The sequence below is a fragment of the Diadema setosum genome, chromosome 6, assembly GCF_964275005.1.
Source record: "Diadema setosum chromosome 6, eeDiaSeto1, whole genome shotgun sequence".
Classification (NCBI taxonomy): domain Eukaryota; kingdom Metazoa; phylum Echinodermata; class Echinoidea; order Diadematoida; family Diadematidae; genus Diadema; species Diadema setosum.
In genome coordinates, this window is record NC_092690.1 from 25,770,454 (window position 1) to 25,780,432 (window position 9,979).

At 37.5% G+C, this 9,979-nt stretch overlaps 1 long non-coding RNA gene across 1 annotated transcript; it reads left to right on the forward strand.

Moving 5' to 3' along the window:
• The first annotated feature begins 5,193 nt into the window (after window positions 1–5,193).
• Window positions 5,194–9,307, forward strand: LOC140229850 (uncharacterized). The gene is made up of 3 exons (XR_011901319.1): window positions 5,194–5,319; window positions 6,624–6,695; window positions 9,248–9,307. It is a non-coding gene; the product is annotated as an uncharacterized lncRNA (long non-coding RNA).
• The last annotated feature ends 672 nt before the right edge of the window (window positions 9,308–9,979 follow it).

Genomic DNA, 9,979 nt, shown 5'->3' on the forward strand with positions numbered 1-9,979 from the left:
CCATAAAAGAAAAAAAAAAACCGAATTATCATCATCATCATCGTTATCATTAAAATGTGTTGCCTTGCAACAAAACAAATCTTGCGTTTTATTAGGAGCCTTTTTTTATTTACTGACACCTATTTGTCAGTAGAAAATTTATGTAAATACACATTTCTTGTTATCTGTAGAATGATGCGTCATCAGTGTATCTGTTTCTTTTGTTTGTTTGTTTGTTTTTCTAGAGCAGAATACCGGTTGCTAGGTTACGCATTTACCCAGGAGAAATTTTCTGTATTCAGTGGTTTCACCCTTGCAAATAAATGTATTGACCGATTCGGGTTCGTTGAGGGTAGCAGACAATTCGTGGCACTGGGCGCAGCCATGAGGTGTCTTAGCCGTCCCCCCTCCTCTCCCCCACCCCCCGGGCAACATGTTTATCGCGCACTTGTAACAAAGGTTCGCGCACTAAGCAAGCATTCGCGCACTCGGTACTAGACGCCCATTGGCTAAAACAACCATGCATCAGTTTTTCATTCCGTGCGCGGAAGGGGGTGGGGGAGAGGAGGGGGGGGGGGGGGGGTCGGCTAGGGGTGCGTTCGAGCGCTCTCCTAAAGTGAACTGTACCGTACCGTACCGCGCCAGGGGAGCGTTCGAACGCTCCTAAAGTGTACCGTACCGTACTGTACCGAGCCAAAAGTGGACCACTTCCCGATGTGCTCCAAAAGCGTACCAAAGCGTACCAAAAGTTCGTTGTAAAGCATGCGCGTATTATGCGCATACGTCACAATGCAAAAACATCATTCTCTTTGTTCGGGACAGCTGTAAGTAGGTCAAGCGCAAGGTGAATGACCTTCTTGCTACAAACAAGCGTGACCTTTTCTAAAAATAACTCGAGAGGTACGCTTTCTCAACAGAGCATTCGAACGCTCCCAAACTAGCACAGTACGGTACGGTACGCTTTAGTTCAGTTCGCTTTGGTTCGCTTTAGAGCGTTCGAACGCACCCTAAGACACCGCGTATTATGGCGCTGCCCATGCCAAAAATACACGTAGCGCGTCACAGAATCGGTCAATAGGGAGCTTTAGATTTTAGACGCGCGGACGTTCAAAAGGAAAAAAACATGATCTGAGCATGCGCAGTAGCGCGGGTCAAGTTGACGCACGCTTCTGCGCACGCTCAAAACATGTTTTTTTTTCTCTCTCTGAACGTCCGCGCGTCTAAAATCTAAAGCTCCCTAATTAGTAGGCTTGCTAAGGGCGAAAAAAGGGTTGATCGCTGCATTTTATAGTACAAAGGTCCTATTTGGCACACATGTTCCTCTGTACAATTAATTTTTTTTTTCATCTAAAAAGACAATCTGTATCTATGCAAATAAGCCTTAATTTGCATAATTTATTCAAAAATATATATAAAATTATTTAAAAATATATGTGCATCCAGCGGAAATACATAATTTGGTAAAATATTCTATAGAGTATGTGGAAACAATTCCTGCAAAAATTGATTTCATACCAATGTAAATAAACATAAATTTTGCATAATTATGCAAGTTATTGAGCAAAAATTTGCATTTTTCAAAGAATTTCTCAACTATTAAGCACTGGATCTTGTAGTACAAAGTTTGAACCTGGGATGGATGTTCCTTGGGTCAAGAGTAAACGACAAACTGTCTCTATGCAAATAACCTGTTATTTGCATAATATGCATATCAATACCTACACATCAATAGATAATCAAAACAAACAAAAAGCCTTAATGAAGCTTTAAGGAAAATCCCTTAAATCTCATCCTAGATAGATTTAACCTGTTAGAAACACTTTATGAAACAAAATGAGAAAAGAAATTGAATTTATTAAACCATCACCAGCTAATTTACATAATTACTAAAGAAAGTAAAGTAAAACATTATTTTTAAAGTTTCCTTCAGTCAAAGAGCTGCATTTTATAATCGAAACTACGGAAGTAGTATGCATTTCCTTTAGTCAAAAGGAAATGGTTTGTAATATCAAAAGACTATTTGTCTATGCAAATTTACCACCTAATTAGCATCTTATGCATATTAATACCCGAATGTACCACACCAGAAGTCAATGGTCAAGGTCGACTTAAGAAATTGTATCAGTTTACGTGATAACTCGAGACTAGACTGTGCAAATTTCACCAAACCTGGTCCAAAGATGACGTATGACGGGGCAAGTGATTAAGCAGTTTTTGAGTAAAATCAGCAAGAGGCCAAAGGTCAAAAAGTCCAAGGTCAATGCTAAAATTTAATTGTTTTCCCCATATCTTCAGACTTACTGACTGCATACAATGCACTACCAAAATAAGATTCTCCAGAGAGTTTCAGGTCAAGAGGTCAAAGGTCAAAGTTCAGGTGAAAGTGTTTAAATTTCACCTTTTTTCTATGTATCTCGCAAATGGTTCAAAGTGTCTTCATGGAACTTGGTACTGGCAAGGATTTTCTAGGAAAATTAGGGGTCATTTTTCAAAGGTCAGAGGTCAAAGATCAAGGTCAGTTGGGCCCTCAATATGTCATTATTTCCCTCATGTTTTTGCAATGCATGTAGGATTTCTCTTGAAACTTCATATGTATTATCTAATGGATATTCTCTGGGAAATTTCCTGCCAAAATGTCAAAGCTCTGATAAAAGTGCTATATTTCACTTTTTCTTTCATAATATATCTTGAATGTGAATCAAGATAAGTTCATGAAACTAGTACATATTTGTGCATATTCTACCTGACAGTGATACCTTTGTTTATTATCGAAAAAAAAAAGTTAAGCCCTCCCCTCTCAAGTGTTTTTGTTTCCTCTTCATAAGTAGGAAAGGAAATGAAATTCAGTGACATGGTATATAGTAGTCATCACCGTCATTACATTTAATTTATGGGTCGCATGGAAGTTAATTTTGATGCACACATGTATAACCTCTGACATTCTTTATACCTTTACATTTTTCCCTGTGTATTCCTTTTAATCTAACCTCTGACGTCTTTACACTAAACCAGTTAAGATAATTATTTTTTTTTTTTGGAAAAAGCTTCACGATCATGTAGGTCATGATCATCTATACAGGTATAGTAGTAGCTGATATGTGGTGGAGTATAACATTCTTTGGACCGCCAGGGAGTTACATTTTCCCAAGGGAAAACAATCACAACCAGAGAGAATATAACATTTATACGATTCACGTAAACAATAGCCTGTGACGATCTGTTGACAAATCACATCCTACTAATTGTAAAAGCCATCGAATTAACTCTTTTATGGCTATGAACATAGTATTTCTGCTTTGATTTATGGTTGAAATTGACTGATTTTAAGTCAGAGACTGAGATTATTTGACTTAAATTACATGTATGACATCTCCTTTATTGTTCACATGACAAGTTTTGCATATTATTGCCATATCAAAATGTTATTGAGTACAAAATTCCTAGCATAGTCCCCATGCAATAGTAGCTCATAGTATACTGAATTAACATTTTTTCTTCCAGGAACAGACTTTGTTTCTAACTCAAGATTGTAAGTTCTCAATGTGTGCAGCTACCCGTGCATCCATATAATTTGCACAATCAGTTTGATGTAAAAAGCCTCTTATTCGCTTGATTGCCTACAAAATACAATGAAAATTAGAATTCACACTGTCACTATGGTAGTATTTTTTGTAATGATTTTCTAACCATGACCTCAGTTGTGTACTGTTTGCAAGGGAAACACAATCCTTTTGTAAGCAATATTGTTCCAATTTGCATCTGTTCATATATCATGTAGGCTCTACTGTTAGATTTGCATAATCATATTTAAAGAGTGTCACTATCGATTGTTATTTTTTCCACCCTGCAAAGCATTTATGCAATGAGGGAAAGTTGCCAACAAAAATCATTTCAAAGATCTATATGTTTTGAAATTTTACGTCTGGTGTACGTATTTACATAATTTATGCTTAAAATGCCTAAGTTAATTTAACAATATGGAAACAATTTAAGCAACTGAAAAGTGTTGTTGTGAGAATATTGTCTTATTCTATTAGCTTTTTGGATATTAAGTTCAAAGCGATTTCAGACATTGTCACATTAGGGCTTATTGTTTGTTTTGATTATCTGTAGATGTGTAGGTATTGATATGCATATTATGCAAATAGCAGGTTGTTTTCATAGAAACAATTTGTCTCTTCGGATGAATCATTTAATTTTGACCCAAGGAACATCCATCTCAGGTTCAAACTTTGTACTGCAAGATCCAGTGTTTAATAGTTTAGAAATTCTCTCAAAAATGCAAATTTTTGCACAGTAACTTGCGTCATTATGCAAATTTTATGTTAATTTACATAGGTATAAAATCAATTTTTGCGGGAATTGTTTCCACTTACTCAATAGAATTTTTTTACCAAATTAGGTATTTCCGCTGGATGCACATATATCTTTAAATAATTTTTATATATATTTTTACATAAATTATGCAAATTAAGGCTTATTTGCATAGATACAGATTGTCTCTTTAGATGAAAAAATTTCAATTGCCCTAGAGATCATCTGTGCCAAGTAGGACATTTGTACTAAAAAATGCAGCGTTTACCCCCTTAGCAAGTCTACTAAATAGCGCAAAGAACAGATGTCACAGGTTTCATAACTGACTGGACAATTTTGTTCTGTTTCCCACCGCCTGTACTTAGTTTGTGCTTCCCCTTCACAATTACGTAGACGAGATCCGAATACCGTCGGTCTGTCACAAAAAAAGTGTTTTTTTTTCTTTTGTATCGAGACAGCTAGCCTTCACCTTCTCACGAATGTATTTAATCTCTCTTGTAGATATAAAGGAATGAAATGACTTAACTCTTCAAACTTTTTTGTCTTGAATTTCTGGCATTACATAGGGCCTGCCAAATAACTAGCTGTATGCCATATATATTATGTAATGATATATATTATGTAATGATATATAATAATGTATCAAACGATAAATGATATATAATACATGGTACATGATATATGATTTATTACGTCTGCTTGATTATACAGGAAAGGACACCCCTCCCACGCACGAGACCGTGGCCACAGCGTACGTGGGGGGTAGGGCGGTTCTTTCTTGCCAGGACCATGTCGCGGCAGACGATGTCAGCATCGTGCAGTGGACGGTCGAAGGTGCCGACTCCACCCCACTGGCTCAGTACTTTGCGGGCGAGCGCCATGTGACCCGAAAGTACAATCTGACAGATGACTACTCGTTGGAGATAAAGGACCTGACGATGTCCGACAGTGGGGTGTACAAATGTTTCGTCCACACGTCACGATTGGAGGCCGACGATTTATTCCATCGTCAGCTCAATGTCGTTGGTATAGTGTCTATATATACTATGCGTGTATGTGTGTGTTTGTGTGTGTGTGTGTGAGAGAGAGAGAAAGAGAGAGCGTTCGAGTTTATTGAATTGGAGGCGATGATAAAAAGTAGAACACATCAGTGAAGTTTAAGGTAAATGGGACAATCCGTTCAAAGATTATGACTTTTTGACACTTGTTGTCGTCAACCCCTTTAAACGGGTAGTCATTATAGATAGTGCCCATCATTATACTTTCCGACATATCATGTGTATAGAGAACATTAATCCGCTTCTTCTCTATATACTGCCCGTATGGTCGTGAAAAAAAAAAGAAAAAAAGATGTAGACAAAAGACATCTTCTCAACGATAAACATTCATGCCTGAGCATAGAAAAAAAGAAGAGACAAAAGGGTTCAGAAAACTTTGTATCCATATCTCTTCTGGGGACATATTTGTCAGAAAAATATCTGACAAAACGCTAGATGAAATCCCCCCCCCCCCCCCAAGACCAGCAAGTAAATCTTTCTCTGAACCGTCACAGAGGATAGAGAAAATAATTGCATCAGGCTGTACATATTTCATGAGCTTTTGTTATTCTTATTTTCAAATTTACTCTTGTTCTCCCGCCTTATTTTCCCCCTCTTATCCCCCTTCTCTCTCTCCCTCCTCTCCCCCTCCCCCCCCCCCTCTCTCTCTCTCTCTCTCTCTCACTGTTGGTCTTCCCTTTTCTCCAACTCCCACATTTTACAATAGTAGACCTTGCCCGGCTAATTTGAGTTCTGGTTCTAGCAAAGCATCTCAGCCGTTATTCCCTAAATCTCCACCCCCTCCCAACAAATTCATTCTTTATGTCATAATATTCTTTCCTTTTTCATTTTTAACTTATAGTGAAGCTCTGTGTACGGATCAACGAGGTTTATATTACAGGCGTTCATCTTTTATTTCACGCTGTAACTTTTTAATACGTTCATAACTCTGCAATCAGATCAGTGTTCATGTGATAATACAAAGAAAAAAGCATAAACTCTCACTTTCAAACCTTTTGAAGTGAAATTCACTCAGTGTTCCTCTTTCCTTTACATGTGCAAATTAGCAACCATCTTTTTTTTTTTTTTTGCTGTCATCATTAACATCATGCAGCGTGTCGTGTTCATTAGTGTTTGCAACATCATTTCAGATATGTCAAAGAATGCAATTAGATTATACAGTGAACTTCTATTCTAAAGAGATTCTAAAATTCAGATATACCGGAAATTCAAGAAACACTATCTTGTACCCGAGGACTCATTTGCTCCAATATTAATCTTTTTATATTACAGACAAAATTACAACGAAGCCCCCTCGTTCACCGGCGGGTATCATTGGTTCCGATATCACCACCTCAAAACCAGGTAAAGCTCTCCTTTCAATAACTTTTCTTGTGGTAGCATTTTGTTATAATGTATTGCCAGGCAATTATAAAACTCAAACAGGCCTAGCAGCTGGAGTTTCATTCCAGTCAGACGAAACAAAGTATTGCACTTCAAGACTGTTTTCGTAAAACACTGCTGTCGGATGCATAGAAAGAAATGATGTCACAACTTTATTTCATATTATTAGCAACATGTACAGTTTGAGGGCTAGAATCTATATAGATGCGTTTGTCTTCCATTTGACGATGAAACCGTGGTAATATAATTATGATTTTCACAATTATAGCAGCGACAGCTATTCCTTGTATCCTGGCCACCTATAGAGCTTCTCATCTTAATCTTTACGCTCGGTTAAAAACTGGAAAGGTCCTGTTTACCGTTGGGAGCAGAAATTTAAAAAGAAAAATGTTAAACATATCACATTTGAAGCATATGAGTAGGTCTGTTGTATCACAAAACATCCTACCATGTAAAATTTTTGAAACAAAGCCGAAAACATAAGGCGATATCAGTATTTTTCTCATTAAACCGTAACTGTAGATGGTTTAGTCTGGAAACCTTTTTTTTATTATAGCTATTTTCACATTTTGTGTATTTAACAATACTTAACATCGATTATACGGATTCAATTTTTACAGTGGTTGTTTCTATCCCTAACTCTCATTATAGAACTATTTTAAAGCGCTAATGCTGTGTTTTTGTTTCTTCTGCAAATGGTATATTATGCCTTGAACAAGCTTTCTTTTAAGTAGTAGGCTCCATGCATTATTTGTCAATGTTTATACTTAGAATCAAACTTTCATATATTGACCACCACGTTCTGTAATTATGTTTGCATATTCTACTGTGCATCCAAGCTTGATAGCACGTATCATTTTACTTCGTTATATTTGATGTATATTTCATTGAGAAATATGATTTTTATGCCTCCGCCACGAAGTGGTGCCGGAGGCATTATGTTTTCGGGTTGTCCGTCCGTCCGTCCGTCCGTCCTTCCGTCCTTCCGTCCGTCCGTCCTTCCGTCCGTCCGTCCTTCCGTCCGTCCGTAATGAATTTTGTGGACAAGCTAACTATCAAAACCTGTTGAGGTATCCTAATGAAACTTGGCATGTATGTGTATTAGGGGGTGAAGTTGTGCCTATCAACTTTTGGGTGTACATGCTCAAGGTCAAAGGTCAAAAGGTCAAGGTCAAATACATAAAATTTCACTATTTCCACCATATCTATTGAATGCCTGAAGATATTTTCTTGAAACTTAGTGTATACATGTATTACCCAATTAAGATTCTCTGGTGAAAGTTTAGGTCATGAGGTCAAAGGTCAAAAGGTCTTTTTTTTTCTCCATACCTTAGAAAATTGTTCAAGGTATCTTCATGGAACATAGTATATACATATACTGACTGGAAGTGATTATCTAGAGAATGTAGGGTTCATGGGGTCAAAGGTCAGGGGTCAAAGGTCAAGTGCAACACTCCAAAATTTTACTATTTCCCTCCTATCATGCAATGCCAGCAGGGTTATTTTTTTTACACTTGGTGTATGCATACATGTGTAACCTAATAGAAATTCTCTGGAAAGTTTTTTTTTTCTTCTTTTTTGGCCTCAAAGGTCAAAAGGTCAAAGATCAAGTGAAAGTGCTGAACTAACTTTTTCCTCCATATCTCGGAAGTGGCTCAAGTTATCTTGAAACTTAGTACATATTATGCATGTTCTACCTGAAAGTGATTATCTTATGAATTTTAGGGTCAAGGGCCTGATGAAAATGGTAACAATTTACTATTCAATTCAGAAATTGCACTTTTTCTCCACACCTGTACCTTGAAAATTACTCAATGCCTAAATGTATGAATGGGTCAAAGTCGAGTTAAAGTCCTTAAATCCCTAGATACATGCTCTCCTATTCATCCAATGAAACCTAGGTCAAGGAAGGTGAACATTCAACACATTTGTGACAAACTTGTCATTTCAATATTTTGCCAATTTTGTGAATCACACATTGTCCACATGTACTATCTAGACCTATTGGGAAAATCATGCATTATGGCGGAGGCATACCAGTCGCCAAAGCGACATTTCTAGTCCTATTTTGTTCATTAAACAATGGGAAGTTAAGTAAAGATAAGTATGGTCTTGACATCATTAAGTCATGATTGTATATGTTATTTATTATTTTGATTGCGACTAATCTTAACATTCAGCCGAAAGAAGTGGAACTATAGAAGTTTACAATGTCATCATTTTGTTCCATTTCGAAGAAACATTTGATATCCTGTTGGTGGACTTATTTGAGCATATCTTTGAATTGTACCTCTCTGTCTATGGAAAACCATAGACACAATGGGAAAACATTATGCAACACAAAAGCTGTATTCGCAGTCCTGTTCAGCGAACTCATGCTTGAGAAAAAATATGTATATGAGATCAATTTCAAAATCATGCATTCTGTTTGCTGTAATATCCTGTTGTGTGTCGTTTGGTAAAGAATGCTCCCAGAAAAATGATAACATTTATTTTATTTTCCTGAATGACAGATGCCTCAAAGAACTCACAGAAGCCCACCCTGTGGCCGCTTGTATTTTTGATTCTCGTTCCCATGGTTCTGGCACCTGTGCTTGTAGTCCTATTGAACCGGAGGTATCGTGAACAAATACGGACCTATTACATCGGTGAGCCTCATCATCAGTTTTGTCTTTATTTGACACTGTTGATATGCTTGTTTGTTTGTTTGTTGGTTTGTTGGTTGGTTGGTTGGAATCCCAATCTGAAATCCCAATCTGAATGAAACAAATCTTGTATACCCAAGATTTTTGAGATATCCAAAGTGGCCACCTAAATGTAGATTTTTATACAAGCATTTCTTTATTAAAATGTTAATGATTTAGAAAAGAATTGATGGTTTTACCCTATTTTCAGGGTGCTGAATCGAATCTGATTGATGTAACTTGTTGCGACACGGATTGTCGCCCCTACACGGATTGTCGCCTCCTGCTCGGGGCGACAATCCGTGACGGTCGTTGGCGGCACAGATTGTCGCCCCCTACACGGATTGTCGCCTGGCGACAATCCGTGTAGGGGGCTGGCGGCACGGATTGTCGCCCGCCCTCGAAGCACATTTTGCTGGGTAATATCGTTCTGGACATAATCATTGAAATACTAACACATAACTTACATGGCTACATCCATGTAAATATGTCATGTAAAAAGTCATGGTGAGGTTTCAAGGAAGTGTGTATGTGCGCGTGCACATGATAATTTAGTGTCCG